The sequence below is a fragment of the Danio rerio genome, chromosome 15, assembly GCF_049306965.1.
Source record: "Danio rerio strain Tuebingen ecotype United States chromosome 15, GRCz12tu, whole genome shotgun sequence".
Taxonomy (NCBI): domain Eukaryota; kingdom Metazoa; phylum Chordata; class Actinopteri; order Cypriniformes; family Danionidae; genus Danio; species Danio rerio.
The window spans coordinates 45,085,152-45,111,800 of record NC_133190.1 but is presented as its reverse complement, the minus strand read 5'-3'; the positions used below and the strand labels follow the sequence as shown (position 1 = coordinate 45,111,800).

The 26,649-nt window shown below is 35.9% G+C and overlaps 2 protein-coding genes across 8 annotated transcripts in view; one reads left to right on the top strand and one right to left on the bottom strand.

Annotated features, from left to right (window-relative positions):
* farsb (phenylalanyl-tRNA synthetase subunit beta) overlaps positions 1 to 26,649 on the top strand; it is a 168,036-nt gene that overhangs the window by 27,429 nt on the left and 113,958 nt on the right. The window lies entirely within an intron of this gene.
* The window catches only part of tiam1b (TIAM Rac1 associated GEF 1b), a 209,110-nt gene that overhangs the window by 153,811 nt on the left and 28,650 nt on the right, over positions 1 to 26,649 (bottom strand). For 3 of the 7 annotated variants that reach the window (XR_012391062.1, XR_012391060.1, XM_009291942.5), the window contains exon 1: positions 7,741 to 8,020. The exons of the other annotated variants lie outside the window; for them this stretch is intronic. The gene's annotated coding sequence lies outside the window, so the exon portion shown is untranslated. Of the gene's footprint in view, positions 1 to 7,740; positions 8,021 to 26,649 lie in introns of those variants that run through there. 7 annotated transcript variants of the gene reach the window in all.

Genomic DNA, 26,649 nt, shown 5'->3' with positions numbered 1-26,649 from the left:
ATCCTTTTGATTAGCATTATTTCTTTTAGCTTGTGCAGTTTAAATCACAGGATTACGACAAAGTTTGTTGTATACTGTAAACTCGCATACTTTTTTGGTCACATCCATAAAGCATGTATATTTTCCTCATTTCAAATATGGAAACTGTTTACAGATTAATATTTTTTGGATGGATACCATAACTCGGAGGTTAGTTGCTTTGGAAAATATAAACAGACGTTTCCATATAATGCAACCCAGGCTCATTATTGGTACGTACCCCATTATACATTTCTGGAGATCTGTTAACGCTTTTTCAGATCTCAAATTTCTCTCGCGAGTGCCTATCACGCCTGCTGTTCTCACGTAAATCCACCAGAAGCTGCGGTCGACTGACTGATCGATAACCCCACCCACCCCCTTCTCTAAACCCAACTAATAGTGTCTTCAAATATACCCATAGACCCGATCACCCCCTTCCCTAAACTCAACCAGTGTTTTCAAAAGCAATCCAGAAAAATAAAAGCCCTCGCGGCTGGTTTATTTTTACCAGGTTTTCAGATCTTGACATGTTCTCACCCTGTTATTTACTTGTTGTTGTTTTTTTTTTGCCTTTTGTTTTATCTGCTATCTGGAACCATTCTTTGTCGGACTCTAACCCTGTCGTCACGATCATCTCCTCTGCATCTCAAGTACGCCAACATACACAGTGAGCCACTGGGAAAACTGGTAGAAGCGAAAAAGTCGTCTACACAGAGGTAAGCAGTCAGCTGGAAGCGGGAAAAAAAACAGAAGCCATGGTGGCATCATACTGCCCCCTAGCGTTCATTTGAAAGGTTTTAAATGCCGCAAAACATAGCTCTGGCTACATAATTCGCACTCTCCAGAAATGTATACAAGGGTACGTTTTCACAATAAGCCTGAGTTTATATAATGGTAACATATACTTTCTATGTGAATTTTTGTTTTAACTTCTTAAAGCAAATGTCACATCCATAACGCTGGAATAGGTTTGAAAAAAAAAAGCCAAGCATATCCGGACACAGCCACTGTAAACAGAAACATGCAATGCCGTCCCTGCCTCCGAGCTCTTCTGATTGGTCCACTGCTGTGGAACTGACAGTGATGAGCTGAGCTGCGTGTGAAAGTTGAAGATCTTTTAACTTGACATAGCATCTCTAAGTGTGTGCAGGGTTTTAAACAGACGTGTGAACCTATACAGGTCTCACGGTTTGGTTCGGTTACGATTATCATGCCTTCGATTCGGTTCAATTCCATATCTCGATGCATCACGGTGCATTGCCGATGCTTTCTATATACAGTGTTATATTTTTGGGGGGAGGCTATAACATGCTGTCTGTATAAACACAGAGACACACAGCACCACACAGTCTCTCATTCAAACACATACACAAACATAGACAGCACCAAACAAACACACACACACACATACGCGCACACTTAAGCCCTCGCAACAGGGAGAGCTCGCGCTGAGCGGAGCAGAAAAACGGAAAAAAAAACGAAAAAAAGAAGCACTTTTCCGACGGTCCCTTACTGAGAGCTCCTCTCAGCGTGAGCTCTCCCGGCTAAACACATATTATCATATATTGCGATGGCTTAAACGGAGCAGTGCTCGTAATGTCGAGCAAAAAAAAAAAGAAAGACAGCTGTGAAACATAACCAGCTTTGTCTTTTTGTAGGAAACACACTTTAGATGTTTTTAGGGTAAGAGGTTTTTGAGTTATTGCCGTCTATAACTGAATGTGTGTCTCATTTCTGGCGCCCCCCTGGATGTACAGCGCCCTTAGTAAATGCCTATGGTGCCTATGCCACGGGCCGGCCCTGAGTTGGCTGAGTGTTGAAAATACTCGCGCTCACCTTCCTCACGACAGAGCGCATAGGAGATAAATGACGTCAGTACATAATAAGCGGTTATGATTATTACTGAACCGATACCGAATTGTCAATGTCTGCATCGCGGTGCACCGAAGAAACAATTAATTTTGACACCCCTAGTTTTAAAAGACACAAGTGTAACAGTTACACACGTCAATCAAGCACGCGTTTAGTATCAAAGACAATAGAAAAGTAGCACATTTTAAAGAAAAAAAAACACATTTTGCGTGAACAGCCCCCTAATATACATTTTTGTATGAACTACCCCTTTAAATCCAGCCCATGTTTCGTGACTCAGACTAGCTGTTATGTTATTTTTTTCCACATGATCTCTCTCTCTCTCCATATGCATCCTGTAATGGCTGTCAGTGTGATGCAATGCTCTTCACAGCTGTGTCCACCAGCGCTGACCTCCTGTCCTGGCCGACTGCGGATGGCTGATTCATTTCCATCTGTATAGCCGCAGATGAGAGATTCCCCCTGTCTCTCTGCCTTCCCCTTTTCTCAGGCCATTCACAGGGGGCTCAGAGCCAATGCATTCAGACCCACTAAAGTCCTTCACACCAGGACGCGCTCAGAGGGGATTCTCCTTGACTCTGACCCACTCGCGCATTTGCAATTCATCATCTTATACACAATAACAGGAGCTTTGTCATTCTGTTTACACTGTCTGACAGCCATATTTGAGCATTGACGTTCGGTCATTAACAACCAGTTTAATTAGCATTTAGGTCCGCATGACAAGATTTTAAATATCTGTCATTCTTGCAGGATGTAACTGATGATATGCAACAGGTTAGAGTTGAGCAACTTGTTTTAAATAAACAACAAAGATTTTACTCCAAATTTAACACATAAATGGAAAGTATTAGCCATATTTTGCACATATCTGCAGAGTTAATAGATAATTTGATTTAAATCACTAGTATGTTTTCCAATAAAGAGTTCATAATACACAGCAAGACTCAGATTTATCGATTTATTCCCAAACAATAAATTGTAACATATTTCTTTTATGAATTTAAATGTTGCAAAATCATGAAAGATACACTTTATTTTGTAGTTTACTATGTTTTAATTTAGGGTTAACAGTCTGTAAATTTTAAGTCAGTAAAAATTCACACATAAGTGTCCTATATCAGTATTTTGTCCTTTTTTTCAGAGAGGGTGCTCGCTGCAGAGCCATTTGAGCAGAGCTGAGCTCCAGCGAGGGGGAGCATGAGCTCTCGCTCTGCCTCCTGTAAGCTGTTTTAATGCGTACACCAACCCCACCCCTAACCCTACCCCCAGTGACATCACTCGTAGAAGAAGTGCAAAAAAGGTGGAGCTCAAGCTCAAGCTCCCCCTCGCTGGAGCTCAGCTCGCCCAAATGGCTCTGCAGCGAGCACCACTTGTTTTTTCAGATTTCTGATAAAGACGTTTGCAAGTCTTTATACAGGGTAAATGTAGAAATCCTAAAGGTAATTTCAATACCTTTTTAAGACTTAAAACTTTTTAAGACTTTTAAAGACCTTCTCAACATATTTTAAGACCTCGTCGCCACTTTTAATGGTTTTAATCAGTATCAAACCTTTAACTTAAACAGTTGTAGGTAAATGGAGCACAACCATTCAACAAAACTCTGATAATTTCGGAAGAAACAAAGCTTGAAAGAATAAATTAAGCTGTTGTTTTCAGCGACAGGCTTTAGCCACTGTTTAAACACGTCTTTCTCCAACCAGGAGTACTTACATTTTGCCGTCTGTTCTATGGTTTCGCTTAATGTGGAGAGCGTCACATCTCCTTCCCGCGTTTGTCGCAAATTACGTGACATCTCCCGAACGGAGGAGTTGACCGGACATGAACCGGCCTGAAACAATCTTGTGGATCGAGCACGCTATTGTTAACATTAGGAGGAAAATAAATATATATTTTTGCTTTTTTTTTGGAGTCAAATACTTTGGACAACGCTTGACCAAAACTTAAGACTTCATAAAAAAGAGATTTAAACGTTTTAATACCCTTTAAGGGCCTTAATTTTCTCATAACTGAGTTATTAACTTTTAATGCTTTTTAAGATCCCGCGGACCCCCTTTTATAAACCCTTATTCGTGTGTTGATGGTCTGTCATTAACTACCAGTTCAATAAGCATTTCAGACCACAAGATGATGACAATCTTTTAACTATTCTGCATTTTTTTCAGGATGTAACTTATAATATGCAACAGCTTAGAAATGAGCAAATTAAAAACTTACTTTGAAAAACAATAAATATTTTCATCCAAATATAACACTTAAACAGTTGAAGAAATCCTGTTGGAAAGTGTTAGCCATATTTTGAACATATCTGTAAAATTAATACCTTATTTAATTCAAATTACCAGCAAGTTTTCCTTTTTTCAGAGCACATAATATCTAAAAAGACTCAAATTTAAGAAGTTTTAATTGTAAATCATTTTTATGAATACAATACTTCAATTGTAATAAAAACTAAAAAATGTACACTGTATTTTAGGGTTAACAGATAAGTCTGTAAATCAGTATCCGAGCTGTAACTTATCAGTATTTTTTCCCTTTTTTTCCAGTGCTCTGATTAAGATTCTATAAATCTTTATAAACCCAGGTCTGTGTTGACGTTTGGTTCAGTTTAATTAGCATTTAGGACCATAAGATGATAACAAACTTCTAAATATTTGTTATTTTTTTAGGATGTAATAGATCATATGCAACAGGTTAGAGTTGAGCAACTATAAAACAACAACTATTTCTGAAAAACAACTATTTTATCCCAAATAGTACACATAGATGGTCAAAAAATCCTGATGGAAAGTATTAGTCATATTTTGAACATATCTATACAATTAATAGATAATCTGATTCAAATTACCAGTGTTTTCTAAATTTTAGCGTTTCAATAAAGAGTACATAATATTAAACAAGACTCAATTTAATGCAATTTTAACACATAATAATGCAATTTTAACACATTTTTATGAATATTTATGTTGAAAAATCATGAAAGATATGCTTTGTTTTGCAGTTTATTATGTTTATTTTAGGGTTAACAGTCTGTAAACTTTTAAATAGTGTCCTAACAGTAAATTATCAGTATTTTTTTCCCTTTTTTCAGTGTTCTGATAAAGAATTTTATAAATAAAGGGTTGTGTGTTGATGTTGGTCATTAACTACCAATTAGCATTTAGGACACAAGATGGGCTTTTAATTATCCATCATTCTTGCAGGATGTAATTGATGATATGCAACAGGTTAGAATTGAGCAACTTAAAAACTTATTTTGAAAAACAACAAAGATTTTAATTCAAATTAAAATCCAAAACCATATTTTGAACATATCTGTAAAGTTAATGCATAATTGGATTCAAAACACCAGTATGTTTTCCTTTTTTCAGTTCACATAATATCTCATACAACTTAACATTATCAAGTGTTAATTGTAACACATTTTTATGAATACAATACTTTAAAAATGTTAATCCAGATCCAATAATCCAAATATAACACATAAATGGTTGAAGAAAGACATCCACTGTGCAAAACATATGCTGGAATAGTTGGCGGTTCATACCACTGTGGTGACCCCTAATAAATAAGCCGAATGAAAATAAATAAATGAATGAAGTCTTTATAAACCCAGGTTTGTGTGTTGATGTCCGGTCATTAACTACCAGTTCAATTAGCATTTAAGACCACAAGACCATAGCAATCTTTAAAATATCTGTTGTTTTTTCAGCATGTAATTAACAATAAACAACATGTTATAGTTAAGCAACAAAAAAAAGATTTTAATCAAAATATAACACATACATGTCAAAGAAATCCTATTAGAAAGAATTTTCCATATTTTTGATCTGAAATCTGGAATTCCAACATAACAACAAGTGGGTCTGAAGGACATTTAGTTCACAATAGGACTATTAGGTTTTCAACAGGATCATATTTCCATGTAGAGCATCACCAGGAATTCAACGCAAATCTTTCAGAGGTTTAAAACGGCTTTTAACTCCAAAAAGAATGTGCTCAAACAAGCACGCTTCAAACACACAAAGGGAAAATAGGGCACAATGTACTCCATTAATATAAAGGAACTTTCCATATAATTCTATTAAACAGTAGATTTTGGCAGAGTATTACATTTAAATTTAGGGTGAACAGATATGTCTGTACAATGTATATGTTATATATCAGAAAATCACAAGTATTTTTCATCACATTCAGTGTTCTGATAAAGATTATACAATATTCAACATGATTCAGACTTATCAAGTTATTCCCACCTAGTGTATTAAGAGTTGTAATAATATTATAAAGATAGTTTACACTTGATTAAACAACTTTTATTAATGTAATACTATAAACTATAACAATCTAATATGTTTTTATTCTAACTTGATTCAAATGTTTTATAAAAATTAAATCATGAAGAATACTATTCTTACAGTACATTATTTAATATTTTAGAATTAACATCTATAAATTTAATAAATACTGTCCGAGCAGAAAATTGCCATGAGGAATTAAAAGAAAAAAAAGTACAAATATTTGACATATTTTTTAAAAATTCTGAGTGATTAAACTAATTTTGAGTGAATAATTTTGTGTTTTTTGAGTGAAATTAAGTGAACAAAAACAAAGATTTGATTCTATTTAAAATATATTAAAATTGCTTTGTTTAAAAGCATCCATTGTTTATATATCTATTTGCTAAATTACATGACAATACAGATATATCTGATTCATGAAACCCCTAGAGGTATAAACCTAAAGTTAAGAAATCTGACCTAAAGAAAAAGAAGTGCAACAATACAAAACCACATATTCAGAGCATAAAAACCAACATAAAATATGCAATGATATTAACGTTTTACCAATGCAAACCCTCATTTAGCAAGTCAAAAAGCTTCTCTGAACAAGCTTCTCAAACAAAGTCATGCATACAGACAGACAGCGCTGTTGTAATGTAAGAAATCCTTTTCTCTATAGTCGAATTCAAAATTCTCTTCTGTGAATTTTTATTTTCTTTTTCAAATATTTCCAGACAAAGCAAGGAATTTTCACAGTAATTCCTATAATATTTTTTTTTCTCCTGGAGAAAGTCTTATTTGTTTTATTTGGGCTAGGATAAAAGCAGTTTTTTTTTAAAAAAACATCTGAAGGTCAATATCATTAGCCTCTTTAAGCATTATTTGTTTCCAACTGTCTACAGCAGTGGTTCTCAAACTTTTTTCATCAAGTACCACCTCAGAAAATAATTGTCACTCCACCAAAATGAGCAGTATTGAAACACAGTAGCGAAGTAGGCCCAGTAAAGCAGCTACAACTTTGCACAGTTAAAAATTGTGGCAGATTAGCTTAGAAATATAGGCTATATGTAATATATAACATATCATATACATCATTTTTGATAAATTTTGAAATGTGTGTAGCATGTACATGACATTTCATTCCTACGCGTACCACTAGAAAGAAACATGTGTACCAGCAGTGGTACACGTACCATAGTTTGAGAACCACTGGTCTACAGAATAAACCAGTTATACACTGACCCGCCTAATTACTGTACATTGCCAAATTAAACCAATTTAGCCTTTAAATGTCACTTTAAGTTGAATACTAGTATCCTGAAGAATATCTACTCAAATATTATTTACTGTCATCATGGCAGAGACAAAATAAATCAGTTATTAGAAATAAGTTATTAAAACTATTATGTTTAGAAATGTATTGGAAAAATCTTCTCTCCGTTAAAAAGAAATTGGGGAACAAATATTCTGGAGGTCTTCAGCTAATACCAAGTCTCTTCCACCAAACAGCATCAACACAAGCCCAAAGACGCCGCCACACCAAACAGGCACACAAACGTCTCACCTTGTTTCCCAGAAGGCGATCGTGTGTCCCGCTGACATGCGTCCTCTCTAAAACCTCATGTATCCTGCAGTGCCGTCTACATTCCTCCTCAAACACCAAAACATACCGACTCCCACGTGAGCGAGCGGGAACTGAAACAGCTTGAGACGGGAGGCTGTGTCCTTCTTCCTCCTCCCCTTCTCCCACACACCTTCCCCTTCCCCCTTTCCTTGTGTCCGGGATCGACTGTGAGATCGGGAGCAGGAATGCTTGTGGTCTGTCTGAACGGCTCTGCTATAATGAGCCTGCGGAGAGCATCGCATTTACACAAGAATTCAAACCCGCCTCTCTGAAGTGCAGACTCCGCCCACTCCTCACACCTATTCACCAGAGCTCCACCCACAGCTGAGGAACTTTTCTGACAAAGAATTTCACACCAGAGCACATTTTAAAGGAGAGTAAAAAAGTTGTTATTTTAAATAAGCTTCATTTAGGGACTTTTGTAATTGTAATATTTGGACTTCTTTATGATTTATAGTCTTCATTTCTATCATGTGTCTTGACAATTTAATTTTGTTTGTTTGTTTGTTTTGGATAGTTATATCTTTTTGTGTTCTTTTTTCGTGTTAACATTATTCTCAGTGTTGCTGTATACTACAGCAATGAATGTTTTTTTTTTTTTTACTTTGGTATTAATATGTTAAAATATAAATCAAAGTTCTACCCTTAGACATATGTTTTTTTAATTAATACAAAACTGTTGGTTTCACATTTTATAAATATATAATTTGATGTCATTATAATACTGTAGGAATGTATTATATACAGTGCTCAGCATAATTGAGTACACCCCATTTTGAAAATGAATATTTTGATCCATTTCTCAGTGAATATGGGCTATGTATTTTGGTGCATTTAAACAAAACAGATTTATTAAACAGATATATTAATGAAAATAATATTTTAGTCACCATAACTTTTTTACTCTCCTGTAAAATGTGCTCTAGTGTGAAATTCTTTGTCAGAAAAGTTCCTCAGTTGTGGGTGGAGCTCTGGTGACTGGGTGTGAGGAGTGGGCGGAGCCTGCACTTCAGAGAGGCGGGTTTGAATTCTTGTGTAAATGCGATGTTGAGTACACCCCAATTTGAAAATGAATATTTTGATCCATTTCTCAGTGAATATGGGCAATGTATTTTGGTGCATTTAAACAAAACAGATTTATTAAACAGATATATTAATGAAAATAATATTTTAGTCACCAAACATATTTATAAATTTAAAGATAATACAAATAAATCCAAGCTAAACCTTGCAAAAAATGTTAAAACCCACAGAATTTAAACAAAACTTTTCTCTTTTTTTGCTTCTCTTGATTTTTCCCCTTTTTTAAAATTTGTATTTAATATTTTTCTATAACATAAATTTGGGTGTATTGGACCGTTTGTTAGATAAGCTCCAGATTTTTCTTCAGTACTGACTAATCTAATGTATATGCACAAAAAATAATATTGTATTGCTTCCTATTAAAAATATAAATTTAAAAGATAGATTCGTGAGGGGTGCACTTATATATATATATATATATATATATATATATATATATATATATATATATATATATATATATATATATATGGTTTCCGCTACATTCATTCTTCCATGGCAAGGCGCCACGCCAAAATTGATCCCACAATCCTACAGCTTTTTATTCAAAACATTCAGTAGTGTTTTTTTTTTTTTTAATAGCGGGTGATAATCGTACCAAAACATATTAAAAAGTAAATGAATTATAACAGCGCAATCTTTTCTGTTAGCATAGTAGTGCTGTGCGTTATTTGTTTAACACTTTAAGGTTATGTGCTGATTGACTGACTGACTGACTGACAGGTGCGGGATGCGTGAGGCCAAACGTCAAACATGATGTATAGCCGTTACTTCAGGACTCATAAATATCGCTCTGTAGGTCTATTGGAGACATTCATAAATATTCCTAGCAAATCTAATAAGTGTTGGAGACACACTTGTTACACAAACGCACTAAATCGCACTTCAGCAGCGTTTATTTAAGAGCGCCCAAGAAGATCTGCGCTTGAGCAGTGTATATCTGAGGGGGCGTGCAAGAAGTTTTGTGCACGAGCAGAGGAAATTGGCGTGCAAGCAAAGAGATCTGCATGCTCGTAGGCTATTATATAAATGCGATCTCGACTTGTAATACTGCGCTCACGACATTTGTCATTGAAATAACGCCACAGGTAGTTGGTAGATTTGTGTAAAAAAGGCCTGCCGCCACAACTTGAAAAAAATCCAAAAGGAAACACTAATAAAACACTAAAAATGTTTTTTGATTTTAGTTTCTCTTGATTATTCGCCTACGTTTAAAACTGGGCTACTAATTTTTGGACAGTTTTCCTATTTTGTTAGAATAGTTCAGAGTGTGGCTTAAGCGCTGACTAATCTAATGTATTTGCACAAATATAATATTGTAAAGCATCCTGTAGACTCCTGCAACTTGTACAAATATGAAAATGTATACATTTATTTTTCCCCAAACTATAGTCCTGCAACACATATACATATGAAAATATAGTCCTGCAACATATATAAATATGAAAATATAGTCCTGCAACATATATAAATATGAAAATATAGTCCTGCAACACACATAAATATGAAAATATAGTCCTGCAACATATATAAATATGAAACTATAGTCCTGCAACACATATAAATATGAAAATATAGTCCTGCAACATATATAAATATGAAAATATAGTCCTGCAACACATATAAATATGAAAATATAGTCCTGCAACACATATAAATATGAAAATATAGTCCTGCAACATATATAAATATGAAAATATAGTCCTGCAACACATATAAATATGAAAATATAGTCCTGCAACATATATAAATATGAAAATATAGTCCTGCAACACATATAAATATGAAAATATAGTCCTGCAACATATATAAATATGAAAATATAGTCCTGCAACACATATAAATATGAAAATATAGTCCTGCAACACATATAAATATGAAAATATAGTCCTGCAACATATATAAATATGAAAATATAGTCCTGCAACACATATAAATATGAAAATATAGTCCTGCAACATATATAAATATGAAAATATAGTCCTGCAACAAATATAAATATGAAAATGTATACATTTAGTTTTCCCCAAACTATATATTTTCACCTATAAACATAACCCATATTTTCAGTAATCACCCATCACGACTTGCTACAACACATTATCCCTGACCTCTACAAAGAACACCTATTATTTGCCACAGTACCATTCCGAAGAGGTTAAATGTGAATATTTGGACAGAAGAGCACGCATATGTCTGAGTGAAGATAGAGGTGTGATTGGTAGAGGCAGTGGTGTTGTTGTCATAGCACCAGAACCGAAGGAAGAGAGAGACGCAGACGTCAATGATGACGAGCCTGGCAATTTCAGCACACACACACACACACGCACACACCTTGAGTAGGTATTCTGGGACGGCAGGCAGTGGCTACAGTGTTTAGGATCATGTGATCTGCGATCTGCTTTGCATACAGAGCAGCAGACGCCCGGGGCCAGACGGAGACTGCTTTAACCCAGAGACGGAAAGCTCTAGACACAGCCGTCGCCACAACACACACTGAATGAGAGGGCATTTCATTTTCAGACAGGGACACACTTTTACATGCTCTAAAAAAACAGCCAATCACTAACACTAAACATGACAGACTCAGTTCTATAACATAATACCATAATATAATAACATCAACAACTCAACACTTGACCCTCAGGCAGACGCCACACATCTCTGTGCACTAGAACATCTAAACATAAAAACAGGTTTTTCCTCAGGCGATATCCATCGTAAATAACTAGCACATCAATTGCTACCTGCTTTTATGCTTATAATAACCAAAACAGTTCTGTTAATGTGTTAGTCCTTCCTAAAATATATAGATACTGTCACAATCTGCAAGCCTGGATCGCTGGTGAACACACACCTAGACTACACCCGGACTACAATTCTGTCACTTTATGAACTACATTTCCCATCACGCAACTCACACACACACCTGTTCCGGTTCTCTGATGATTACACACAGTTGGAAGCCGATCAAGGACTTATTACAAAGACTATTTATACACCACACTTGCACACACACACACTTGGCTGAGTCTTGTTAACTGTTCATCTGTAATATCACAAAGCAATTCTTTAAGTCTTTCTGTGTTTGATCTTAGCCTTGTTTTCTTGTGTATGTTGTTTGCCGTCTGTATCAACCTCTTCGTCTGTGACTTTGACTATGCTTCTGGATTACCCCTATACTGTTTGCACCTGTTTGACTGCTGCCTGCCTGATCATTCTCTGGTTAATAAACTGCACGTGGACCCCCAACTCCGTTGCCAGCATCCTTCAGTTACAGATACAATGCTTATTAATTAAAAACTTTATTAGTGCTGGGCAAAAATTAATTGTGATTAACCACATCCAAAATAAAAATTTATTTTGACATAAAATATGCATGTGTATTATGTATTAATAATTATTGTGTTAATTATCATATCTATGTGATATGTGATGCAAATCAATTTTGTTACATAGATATTTACGTTCATATATAATTTGTATCACATATAATTTATTTCTAAATATAACAACCGAAGCTCATTCTGAAAATGTACCGCTATATACATTTCTGGAGAGTGCCAAATATGTCCCAGGAGCTACATTTTATTGGAGTTTTTGTTTTCGCTAATCCACTAGAGGCCGCTGTGTACGCTTTTTCAGATCTCGAAGTTCTCTCGTGTGTTATTCGCGCCTGCTGTTCTCAAGTAAATCCACCAGAGGGCGCTGTGTATGCTTTTTCAGATCTCAAATTTCTCTCGTGAGTGCCATTCGCGCCTGCTGTTCTCACGTAAGTCCACTAGAGGGCGCTGTGTATGCTTTTTCAGATCTCACTTTTTTCTTGCGAGTGCCATTCGTGCCTGCTGTTCTCACATAAATCAACCAGAGGCCGCTGTAGAGTGAATGAATGACAGACTGAATGACTGACTAACTGACCAATCAACTGATCCCCCATTTTCATTCTCTAAACCCAACCAATAGTGTTTTCAAAAGCACCATTTGACAAACCCAACGCCTTTCCTAAACCCAACCGACAGTTTTCCTGAAAAAATCCAAAAGCAATCCAGAAAAAGAAAAGCTGAACACATTTACTACATTCTCACCCTGTTATTTACTTGTTTATTTATTTTTTTGCTTATGTTTTTGTTTTACCTGCTTTCTGAAACTGTTCTTCACCAGACTCGAACCCCATTGTCGTGGTCAACTCCTCTTAGCCTCTCAAGTCCGCCAACGTACATGGCGAGTTAACTGAACAAACTGGTAACAGCGCGAAAGCCGTCCATATGCTTCAGCCAAGCTTCAAGCTGGTAAGCGCTAAAAGAAACACTGCCATACTGCCCCGTAGCATTCGTTTTAAAGTTGAAATGCAGCCATACGTACCTACATGGCTACATAATTCGCAATCTCCAGAAATGTATATAGGGATTTTCAGAATGAGTTTATGTTGAAATATAAATAAACTTTTTTTCAAATATAAGCATGCATGTGTGTTCTCAATTTTACTAACACACATTTTATTGTCAGTAACGACAATGACGTTGTAACGGGGGAAACAGTACTTCGCTTGATTACTCATTCTTTTATATCACATTTTACCTGTTTTTATGGGGTTTTTTTTACTAATTTTTATTATTCCTTTTTATTTTTATTTTACTTGTTTCTTTTAATCTTGTTTATGTAAAGCACTTTAAATTGCCACTGTGTATGAAATGTGCTATATAAATAACCTTGCCTTGTCTTAATCGTTACTGAAAAGAGTATCGCCTTTAGTAATGCTGTTTATTTAGTTATTTAGTTGTTCATATTTTGTTTATATGCACAGTACACATTTTAATAGAAATACACAAAACAAACTTTTATGTTGGATGTCATTAATCCTTATTAATTATGATTAAACATTTGATTTATATAGTTATTCATATAGTCTTTAATGCACAATCCTAGAAATAAGAGTACAGGAACTGTCACTGGGGCAGTCCCTTTTCAAAAGGTACCAATTTGTCCCTAAAGGCTGATTTATACTTTTGCGTCAAACGCTGGCGTATGCTACGGTGCTGACACATAGCCCTTCGCCGTGGCCGTCACTGACGTGCACCTCTCAAAAAATGTAACTACACGTCGCAACGACGCGTAGCGTAAGCTCTGTGTTTGGTCGGCTTGGTAGCGCTGACGAGTCTGGGCGGGACCGGGAGCTGCGCGAATGGTGCGAGCGATTGTTTACAAGTGTGGAGTCCCATGAAGGAGCTCCGGATGGAAAGTTTTGTTTTGTGTTTACCTCATAGTTAAAGTTGTTGCACGTCCGCCGGTTCCTGCCTCAAAATGAGCGAGTTTGAGCCACTTGTACATCCCGGAAGTGTTCAGGAAAAGCAAAAAAGCAGAGAAGAAACTCGACACAGAGGAACATTTACACCTCACTGCCAACTAGCGTTTCGGAAGTGTTAATGCAGACCAACAGAGACAGCACGCAGAAGTATAAATGCACAGCCACGCGCGTTGCATGCGCAGTGGGTTACGCCAGTTACCTGACGCAGAAGTATAAATCAGGCTTAAAGGGTCAATAATAGTATTTCAAAGGAACTTCTTGGGTACAGTTGGGTACTAGTATGTACCTTTGAGGTACCACTGTGGATTCTTTGGGTACAAATATGTATCTTTTGAAAAGGTACTGCCCCAGATCCTGTACCTTTATTTCTGAGAGTTTGCACATTTACACAATTTTCATTATGATTTATATGCATAATTTTATGTTGTTTGTATTATGTCTCAGTCTCACTGATTTATTTAATCGTGTCTAAATGTATGTACTGTATCCACCCAAAGTTCCTGAAAACCACAACAAACTCCCAATACTAAGAAATATATTACATTAGAATGATCTGAGGAATGATTAATCAGCAAAAATAAAACATAATATGCCAGAAAAAGGCTTGTCTGAGTAAAGAGAAGTCTGAGAATTGATTATAAACACTTAATAAATGCTGGAAATGTATTGTTGAATACACATTACAGGTATGTACAAGACATTACAAGACTAATCTATACTGAATTGTGGAGTTCAACTGTTATGAGGTTTTCCACCAATTCTGTGTTAAGGATTTTTTGGGGCGTGGCTAAAAAGGTGGCTTGATGATGCAATGCTGTGCACACTCAAACATGTATGGTTGTATAAAGCCAATTAAGCGAACGTTACTAGAGGTTGCATCAGAAGCATCCAGTCAGGTTATAGTGATGTTTGACAGTTGTTGAGAGATGACCATTTTCCTGAGAGTGGGTGTGGTTTTAGCGTAGTGTCTATATGCCTATATGTTCCAGTGTACTTCAAACAAATTTCTGTGTTTGAGGCCAAAAAAGTTAGAAAAGGCTGAGTAACATCATGCATTGTGCCTCTCATGATATGTTCTCTTGCTCATTAACTCTTGTTGCCATGATTTCCGGGTATTTACATTTACATTTAGTCATTAAGCAGACGTTTTTATCCAAAGCGACTTACAAATGAGGACAAGGAAGCAATTTACACAACTATAAGAGCAACAATGAATAAGTGCTATAGGCAAGTTTCAGGTCTGTAAAGTCTAAGAAGGAAAGTATTAGTATTAGTTTTTTTTTTTTTTTTTTGAGTACAGTTAGTGGTATATCCAGAGAGGCAATTGCAGATTAGGAAGTGAAGTATTTTAACTCATTTTTGGGGATTGTTATAACAAAAGTGTATTTATTTATTTATTTTATTTATTTATTTTTATTGCGTATTGCTTGTGTCTCTTTCTTTGTCCCGCCTTGTTGTTGTTTTTTCTGTTACCCCATAGGTTCCCATTTCGGCGTGATTTCGTGTTCTGATTGGCTGCTGGTCTCGGAGGCCTGTATAAAAAGGAGCTTCCGGCAGGGTTCGGGGAGCTCATTTGTGTTGCAATCGTTGCTGGGAGTGGAGCTCCTGGATTTCTCTTACCCCTCGGGCCGACGACCAACATTCAATTTAGTACCATTGTTCATACGTTCACCTTCTTTTGAGAGTTTGAGCCAGTAGGGGTGGCCTTCCTATTTATTTGATTACTTTTGACTATGTTTATGTGTAGAGGAAGGTAAGCTTTCTGTATTTTTCTTGAAATATTTATAGGTAATTTAGTTCATTTACTTTGTAGATTCTTTTGTTTGTTATTTTGGCCTGTGGCCACCCTGAAGAGATGCTCATTTATAATCACTATTCTTTCCTATAATAAATCTATTCATATACTCTCAACTTACGGTGCTTTCACACCTGTGTATCGATTCAGTTGTTCCGAAACAGAGATTACAAATGTTACATTGTTGCTCTTTGCTCTTTGAGTGGTTCGCTTTCACACTGCAAAGTTTATAATCGGACCAAAAGAGCTAAAACAAGTCACGTGCGAGTAAACTCTCCTTACATTAGTCAGAGTGTCAGGGTTTATTTTGCAGCGTCCCGGTCAGCTGTCAGGAGAGGTGGTGGTTTGGTGGTGATTGACAGGGTGCGCGCGCGTGACGTGTCTGAGCAGAGACGCGGTGGGGAGGGGTGAGAAGGGTGCGCGACGATGCCTATTTGAGGACCGGGAGGGAGACGCGGGATTACCGGGAGATCATCACTCGTTTGCGGGCATCCGGAGACTCGCGAAACTTCCTGACATACTCATAATTCTCTCTTCATATAGCCGTAAGCCTATTACATATCCATAAAACACTGTGATATAACCGCGCTCGGATCGGATCGCTTTCTCACTGCAATCGATCCGCTCCAGGGTTCGTTTCAATCGAGCCGAGACCACCTTATTCAAGTGATCTCAGAGCGATTACTTTGGCGCGGAACAGAGCGCGATTGCCCTGTTCACATATGCCAATCGAACCGCGCTAACTGGGCAAAGGAGATACGTTCCGAAACAAAAGTGTAGGTGTGAAAGCACCCTTAGTGTCCTAGTTTGGTTGTCGACAAAAGGGGATCTTTTGTATTAAGTTTTTGTCTTGTTTGGGAAATCCACCACCCCAATACATTTGTTTTTTCGTTTATTATGCCCATGTTGTTTTCCCCTAGACTTGGGGCGTAATAGTGATCACGCAGACAGTATAAATTTGCAAGAGACTCGCGGAGCTTCCGGGAGAGGTCATAAGGTTGAATGAGACGCCTAGATAGGGGTGAACACTCTGTTCACATCACAGCAGCTCAAAACACTGGAAATACAATGGCTGCACTTGCAACAAAGAGAGCGCATCACTCGCGCGAGTCGCACCAATAAACTGTAAACAGGTTGCACTGCATCTGTATATGTTTTAGCTGCTGTGACGCCCCCATGCATCATTTTCCTTTGTGGTGGATGCTGTAGGCATGCATAATATACGAAAGCGCACATACGGCTTCGGTCCTGTCAGATGTGGCGCGCATTCTCATTCCCATACAGCATGGTGTGGCTATGTAGAACTCCACCATGCGCTATTCAGAGAGCAGAAATTTGTAATCGCATGATCATTTAGAGACAGAAATCACATGCTGTTGTGTAAATAAGATATAACATACGGCTATTTAGCTTGTTTATTAAAAGTAGACGTGATCTGGCGCTATATATATAAAATAAAATTAACTTGACTTCAAGGGTGGCGGGGAAAGCTGTTGCACTCTTAAAATATTGTTTAGACAAAGCAAAACAAAAATTAACGCAACAGTTTGCATTAATATATTCAAGTTACGACAACATCTAACAAAATGAGGTTCAGACAACAAACTTTATTATGTTAGCCAAGTCTTTTCCTCCTCAATCAGAGGCATTTTCACATAGCAAAAAACGATGATTTTTAAGTCGAGTACTCAAAATAAGTATTTTAAATTAAAACTGAAAACAAATGTTATGTACTTAATTACATGCATGTTTTCAAGTTTAGAACCTCAAATAGATTAAGTAGCTGAAATTGTTGAATTTTTGGTTTGTTTTTGAATTTACTGTTCATGCTTGTAAGAAATACATTTAACAACAACATTTTTGTTTTGCGGTAATATTTTATTTGTATTAAACCACGGGTTTCCTTTTTTTTACAAAACCAAAACATGTTCTGTCCCATATTATCAAACAAAAAAACATCAGTGTGTGGACTTAAAAATACAAAACAACTCCATTAGTGTGGAGAAATTAAGTTATCACCCCAATTTTGTTGGTTTGCTACAAGTTAAATATTGTTTTAAAGTAACTGACAGATATATTTACCTTTAAATAAGCCGCATTTTTAAATTGATGTAATTATCAAGATTTACCTGTTTTGAAAACTTAATTAAGTTATTTTGGCTCCTTAAAAGTTTTAATCTAATCAGCATTTTAGAATTTTTGAGTTACAATAGTGTATTAAACTATGTAGTGGTAACAGACCTCTTGAGTTATTTTTTAGAGTGTGGGAGGGTCGGGCGCTCCCCTAATAAAATGGTAGGGGAAATATTGTAATAATACATATTTAACCTATATAACTTTGTTAAAAGAACATAGGCTGAGTGACTGAAGTTGTTGGTTTGCACTGAGTCACTGACTTTCATTTTCAAACTGTTTGCAAATTATGTAATATTAAAGATCTGAGGTGAACTATCTGCTGCTGCTTTCAGTATGACAATAAATGTAAGCTGTAAGGGCATCCGCTGTGTGAAACACATGCTGGAAGAGTTGGCGGTTCATTCCACTGTGGCGACCCCTGATGAATAAAGGGACTGAATCGAAGGAAAATGAATGAATGAATAATGAACAATTACAGTGGGGCAGTGGGTAGCATGATCACCTCACAGCAAGAAGGTCGCTAGTTCGAGCCTCAGCTAGGCTAGTTGGCATTTCTGTGTGGAGTTTGCATGTTCTCCCTGTGTTCACTTGGGTTTTTTCACCACAGTCCAAAGACATGCACTATAGGTGAATTGAATAAGCTAATTTGGCCGTAGTGTATGTGTGTGAATGCAGAAGTGTATGGGTGTTTCCCAGTGTCGGGTTGCGGCTGGAAGAGCATCCGCTGTTTAAAACATATGCCGGATAAGTTGACGATTCATTCCGCTGATAAATAAATGGACTAAACCGAAGGAAAATAAATAAATAAACGCAAAAAAAAAAATGAGGAGCACCAACCAAAAATGAATGAGCACCACTGCAAATTGTATATTAATGATTTTATGTTATTATATTGTATTATATTCGAAAACAACATCAACAATCAGAAAACAACTTTCTAACTAATTCTGTGATGACTTATTGATATTTTCAATGAGCCACCGTGCTGCCCTTAAACACTTGTATATTAATATATTAATTAATGCATTAAATATGAATTTTGTGTATAAACAATATACAGTATGAGCTGCAGCTGGTGAATGATGAAGGCTGATTTTCTCAGGCAGATCTGCTGGCCTGAGATCAGCTATAAAGCACAAACACTCGTGTCTAGACAACTGTGATTAAACTGGCTAAAATAAGAAGCGCAACATCATGGTTAGTCTGATGGCATGTAAAGTGACTAACATTGCCAGCCAAGGTCATGACCCTTAATCTGGACAAACTCCACAGCTGGAAACTGACTAACAAATACAACACAGAGCCAAGAGAGGGAAATACAGAAAAGAGAGAGAGAGAATGATGGAAGTAACATAGAAATGTTGTCTTTAGCAACTGTACATTAATTAAAAACAAAAGGAACTAAATAAATGCTAAATAAATATTATTCCATATATGAACCACATAATAATTTATGCAATGCATTATTTTACATGTTTTATAAATATATATTTTTTGAAATGGTTAGAATTGTGCAATATTATTATGAGTATTTTTTAAAAACATGAAAGTTATATATTAATTATTATTCAATTATAAACTAAACATAAATTTTGAAATGAGTCATTTAAAAACAAATTAATAAAAACTAAGCGATTTTAATAACCACATGATTATTCATATTAAATTACTTTTAAAAAGACTGTATAAATGATAAATTCTAATCAAAATATTAAAATGAATTACAAAACAAATCCAAAATCCACATAATTAATGGGTAAAGTTTTAACAATTTATAATTATAAAAAATACATAATATTAATTATTTCAATTTGAAAATCAGATTTAATTAAATTATTAAAATAAAAAGTACAGTTTAATATATATTTAATAAAATGTAGTTGTTCTTTGTTTTAATAAAATGTATATGTTTTCTATCAAATTATAATGAATGAAAAAAACCTAATGCTATAACATTTCACATTAAATCATTTATTAATAATTAACTAAAATAAAAAATACAATAAAAATATTATATATTAAATATTTATTAAATATTTATAAAATGTTTTTTTTTTTATTCTAACAAATAACTTTTCTTATACCACATACCTAACCTTAACTCAATATTTGATGATAGATAAAACACAAAATATATATATAAATAGCACTTAAATAATACTAAAGATGAATGATACAAATTTAATCAATATAATTAACAATTAATAAATTCCATGCAATTTAGATCATGGGCACAGAAAACAAAACTATAGTTGAAGTCAGAATTATTAGCCCACCTTTGAATTTTTTACTTCCCAAATGATGTTTAACAGAGCAAGGAACTTGTCTGATAATATTTTTTTTTTCTGAAGAAATACGTACTTGTTTTATTTCCGCAAGAATAAAAGCAGTTTTTAATTTTTAAAAGCCATTTTAAGGTCAAAATTATTATTCCTCTTAAGCTATATATTTTTTCAATAGTCATTATAATTTTTCCATATTATTTTCTTGGAATATTTTGCATTAGGCCTGTTGTTTTGTTTATTTCTCCATTGACAACTTCAAAAGAAAGATTAACATTGATCTACTTCATGGCCTGACTGTAGTTTCGCTTCATCTGTTATTTCTCTCTATAATTTAAGCCTATAATGCATAATTCTAGCCAATTTTTTTTTATAGATTATTTTACTAGATAGATTTTTACTAAATTTGACAACTAAATCAGGCTATTTATGAGAAAGTCTGATCTCTCTGATTTATATTTGGTGACGATGTCTCTGGGTGTCAAATTTAAAGTGCACATTTACATTCATTCATTTTTCTTTTTCGCTTTGGCCCTTTATTAATCTAGGGTCATCACAGTGAAATGAACCGCCAACTTATCCAGCATATGTTTTACGCAGTGTATGCCCTTCCAGCCGCAACCCATCACTGGCAAACATCCATACACACTCATTCACACACATACACTACGGACAATTTTAGATGTCTTTGGACTGTGGGGGAAAACGGAGCACCCAAAGGAAACCCATGCAAACATGAGGAGAACATGCAAACTACACAGAAATGCCAACTGACCCAGCCAAGGCTCAAAACATCGACCTTCTTGCTGTGAGGCGATAATGCTAACCGCTGCGCCACCGTCAAGTGCACATTTTCACTTTATATACTTATTTTTTTATTATTATTTTTATTTTATATTTAGTTTCATCACTACTGTAATTTATTTAACTGTCGGTTGTATTTAAAGAAAAGTTATGCTGAATAAAAGTGTGTGTATAAAACTATGTTTGGCTTTTGACACATCATTTAAAAAATGATCCAATCGGGCCCGTAGAAAAAATCCAAAGCACTGAACCCTGGATGTGTTGTGAAAGTAAAAGCTGTACGTGTAATTTCCTAGATGTTCAGTGTTCAGGAATGACACACATCAGCTTTAATGAGACGAGTCTGTGTTGTGTTTCAGGGGAGAGAGAGAGACAGACAGACGTGATGTGACAGTGATCGGGTGAAGACAAGGCCGTCTGAACCCACAGGAAAACACATGATAAACCATCACAAAACCATCCTTAATCCACCACAACAAATCATTCATTCCTCGACACAGTGCATCTATTATAAAGCAGCGCAGCATTCATGACGCTTCACATCCTCAGGCTGTTTTAACATGATAGTTTTGGGAAAATATGACAAAATAATCATTTTACAGTATCAAAACAGGAAGTGACCGCAAATCCACGAGAAATTCTTCTTCTTAAGGAATCAATTGTTGCTAAACTGTGAAGTTATTAGCATGTTGGAGCTGTAAATAAGCACAATACTTGACTCTTTTGATTTGACTTGATTCTGACTGCTCAGTTTGCCATTTGGTAGTCAAATACGTCTGAAATTAGAGTCCATGTTTATGATACAACAGCACTGATAAAATTTTAGCAACTCATCAAATGTAGTAGTGTTGGGCGATATATGAAATTTTTAGATCAACATATTGCCTCCCTGTGAGATCGGCAATAGACGATACTATGGCATGGGGTCGTGGTAGTGTTTTATATATATATATATAATTATTATTATTATTATATTTAACCATATCTGAACATATTTGATGTTGACTTTGGGTTCATGCCGTTAATCTCGGCCTGCAGTACTGCCACAAAATAGATATAATATACATGGATGAAAACAAATAAAATTACATTTATCTAGGCAGGGAAGAAACAAGGATGCATTAAGGTCCTTTCAGACGTGAGGGCTTTGTTTTGCAAAAGCAACCGTCTGGGATGTATTAATACATCTCAATAATAACATACCTATTTGCCACAAAACATAAAAATTAGACATAAAACATTGTTCTGAGTAGTACTAGTATATTATTTCCTTATAAAAACACAAAGCACGAAAACAGCTGATAGAGTATACACTAACCTGCACATTATTCAGTCACAAGATGGCGCCAAACAGTCAAAAATGCAAAGCTGACAGAAACGAAAACAGCTGATGGAGTATACACTAACCTGTGCACTATTTAGTCACAAGATGGCGACAAATAAGTGAAAAACACAAAGCTGACAGAAACGAAAACAGCTGATGGAGTATACACTAACCTGTAGGGATAGGTACCGAAACTCTGTACTTTATCGGTATCTGTGCTAAAATATAAGAGACCAAAGTATCGATAAGCTCTGATGTTAACGGTTCTGCTATCGGTACTGGAGAATTATTGCTGAGTAAACAATACTTACAGCAGCATAATTTAACTGATAAACCTCATCCACACAGTTGGCATTCTCACATGAGAAATGCTTGTGTTTACGGCTAGTGCGTCAAGTATAAAAGCCATAGTTCTCGGCTGTGTGCGCACCTAGCGGAGGCTCGCGCTAAGCGCACACACATAGTTTGCGACACAGACTCGTGTTAAGCTCACACACATAGCTTGCGACACAAACTCGCGTTAAGCGCACACACATAGCTCGTAAGCTTGCGGATTGAACATAACGGGCTGTCCCGAGTAGAGAGCGACACTGCCCGCTGCAACAAACGCAACAAGTTGTTTTCTTGTATAAGCAGGCAATCTGGCTAAGTGAAAGTATCTTTAAAAAGTGCAATAACTGCAGAAAGACAAATGAAAAGTTTTTGACTGCCTAGCTACTCACGGTAATGTTACATCATCCATATCGCTATGTCAGCAGTCAATCACCTAAATTAAATAGGATTATTAATTATTATATAATATTAATAGTTAAATAATTGCACACATTCGGTTACAATGAAAAAGATTATTTTTTTCTGCAGTGGCCTAAATAAATCTTAAACATTAAAAATGCTTTTACATCAGCTGTATTTACAAATATAGCCTATAAATAGCCTATTATTAAACTATGCTTATTTAGAAAGCCTATTTTTACATTGCAAGATGCTCCAAAACTCTATTAAAAAACACAGTTAACTCCCAAAACACTGTTAACTCATTTATGAGAATGCGTTTATGAAAAATCATAAACATTATATCATTATACTGCATTTTGCAACTAAAAGAGGATATTTTCAACTGCAGGGAGCACAATAAACCAAGGAAGATCCTAACTTCTGACAGAAAAGTCAAACATGTTGATTTTTTTCCAGAAGAGTGGTTAAAAACTGAGAGTCATTTTCCTTGAAACCATTATATATTATTTTACAAGAAAAAAAATATTTATTTGTTTTACAATTATTGGTTTCATATTATTTTACATAAAAACATAATAATAATAAAAAGTGTTGTTAATTTTGTTCAATTATTGTTTTGTTTTTTTCATTAAAAAAAAAAAAACACCACAAAAAGCACCGATACGAGAGCCGTTAAAGTACCGAACCGATAAGTGGTATCGATAAAAGTTGTAATCCCGTTAAACCTTAACGATACCCATCGCTACTAACCTGCATTATTTAATCACTAGACAGCACCAAACAGTCAAAAACACAAAAGCTGACAGATTTGAAACTGGCTGAATCGTTTTGTCCTTCGGAAGCCGATTGGATTGGAAGATGGGTGCTGCTAAGAAATGAAGGAAGATTGACAAATTCAACGAGACATGCCCTAATAGCCCTTCCCTATTGGCAGACCATGTGACCAGAAGTATTTTAGAGTAAGATGTTTGACAAAATATTATGAGGATCCAATAATGAACATTGTTGATAACAAGAACTAATTCGTAAACATAAAAAGAAGAAGAGTAGATTTTAATTTCATTCCGACTTTAGGTTAAGATGTTTTTGGGAGTCAGGCCATAACACTTGTGGAGATCACCTCTCTTAAACCAGAACAAGAAAACATGAAGTCCTCCTTCAAACTGAGGCGACACGTCACTTTCAATTTCGGTCAGGGATCTCCCCCTCCCCATCCGCAGTGTTTGCATTAGCTTTTCTGATGTTCGCCACAGAGGAATTCAAAAAAGCATCTCCAACTGAGACAAAAACATGACTGTTCTCACTGAGAAGCTGTTTTACATCTCGCTACATTCTCCAGCATCTGCTGTTCATGAATTCACAGTATTTCAACAATGACCCAGGAGAGAGGCTTACGTGAATGCTAAAGCTAGCAGCCAGACTGGGATTTTCATATAAAGTCATCGGCACGACAGCTCCACAGAAATGCGCTTTAGATTTGCTCACAGCTATCTGGATTCACGTTCAGAGACGATACATATTCATGGCACTGGAAACAATGGACTGGCACGGCAGAAAGGTAGACAGAAACATGACGCGGTCTGGGAATCACATTTTAATCTGATTGTAATACATGACAGAGACGAGAAACACTGCACCACTAATGTGAGTGTTTCTTTAGTGTTCATTTTTCTATTTAAGTTTTTATTATAGTCATATAATAAAGCTCATGGCACCATTTTTTTAAACAAGCAAATGAAAATCTGTCACAATTTATAGTATCGGTTTCTAATCAAATAACTGTAATACAGGGCTCTTTAATGTGTCAGTTCATTAAAAAGTGGTAGAAAAGTGAATGTTAAAAGTACCTTTAGTCATTAAAAAACCCTAATAGACAGATGTCTGCAGAACATCTGAAAACTAACAAATATGGAAATAAGTGAAGTTTTACAAACTAATTTCGAGAGGAGCACATGATATGATTGCAGCTGGCCACCCATCTACATTCATTAGTTAGCCAATCAGATCTATCCTAAAGCCTGGTTTATACTTCTGCGTCAAGTGACCGGCGTAACCATCGGTGCATGCAACGCGCGTAGCTGTGCATTTATACTTCTGTGTGCTGTCTCTGTTGGTCTGCATTAACACTTCTGAAACGCTAGTTGGCAGTGAGGTGTAAATGTTCCTCTGTGTTGAGTTTCTTCACTGCTGTTTTGCTTTTCATGAACACTTCCTGGATGTACAAGTGGCTCAAACAGGAACCAGCGGACGAGCAACAACTTTAACTATGAGGTAAACACAAAACAAAACTTTCCATCTGGAGCTCCTTCACGGGACTCCACACTTGTAAACAAACACTCTATTGGGCTCGCGCCATTTGCGCGGCTCTCTGGCCCGCCCAGACTCGTCAGCGCTACCAAGCCGACGAATCACAGAGTTACATTTTTAGTTACATTTTTTGAGAGGTGCACTTCAGTGACGCCGACGGCCATGCGTCATGCGAAGGGCTATGCGTCAATGCCGTAGCATACGCAAGCGTTTGATCCAGAAGTATAAATCAGCCTTAACTCACTTCAAGTAGCCTAGCTAGATTTACTCCCTTATCTTCGTTTTCCGAAGAAACCCCCCATCCACCCATTTCTCCTCCTTTCCTCCTTTACTATAGGGGAGCTCTCGAGAACCACCTGATCTTGTACTCCCCTCACATGCTCTATGGACCTGGCGGGAGCCCTGGGCTCAACTGTCTCCGAGCTCAGTGTTCTCTCCCAGGACAGCATGCCAAACTTGCTAACAGTTGTCAAACAATATCTAAGTGTGAAATCTTGAAAAACTTTAAAATTGTGGTTAATTGGCTAAAACACATAAGTGTTCAAAATAATTTGTAACCGTTGAATGAATGAATGAAAATTTACATGGAAAAATAATAATTATTACACCATATAATTTGATAATAATAATATTTATAATAATAAGGAACATTCTTAAGCAGCAAATTAGAATATTAAAATGGTTTCTGAAAAACTGTGTGACACTGGAGTAATGATGCTAAATAATGTGCACATAAACATACATATATTATACATATATATGAGCACCAGTGACGACATAAGTAATTATAAGTAAGTAAGTTATAAGTACTTATAAGTAAGTTTCGTGAAAGTTACGACAGATGGGCGTGCGCTTTGACTACGACAGGAATTCTATTCCTGTACTCCACTGGAAAACCAAAATGTTCCCACACAGGCAACTTAAATGTGTCTGGGGGATCTGCAATTTCAGTACTATGTAAAGCCGCCATCCTGCTAATACAGTAGTAACCAAGTGTGATCGCTTATTCAAGTCACATGACATGCACTTGGAAAATACTAACTTTAGAATATAATACTTAGAACAAAAGCTCATTATT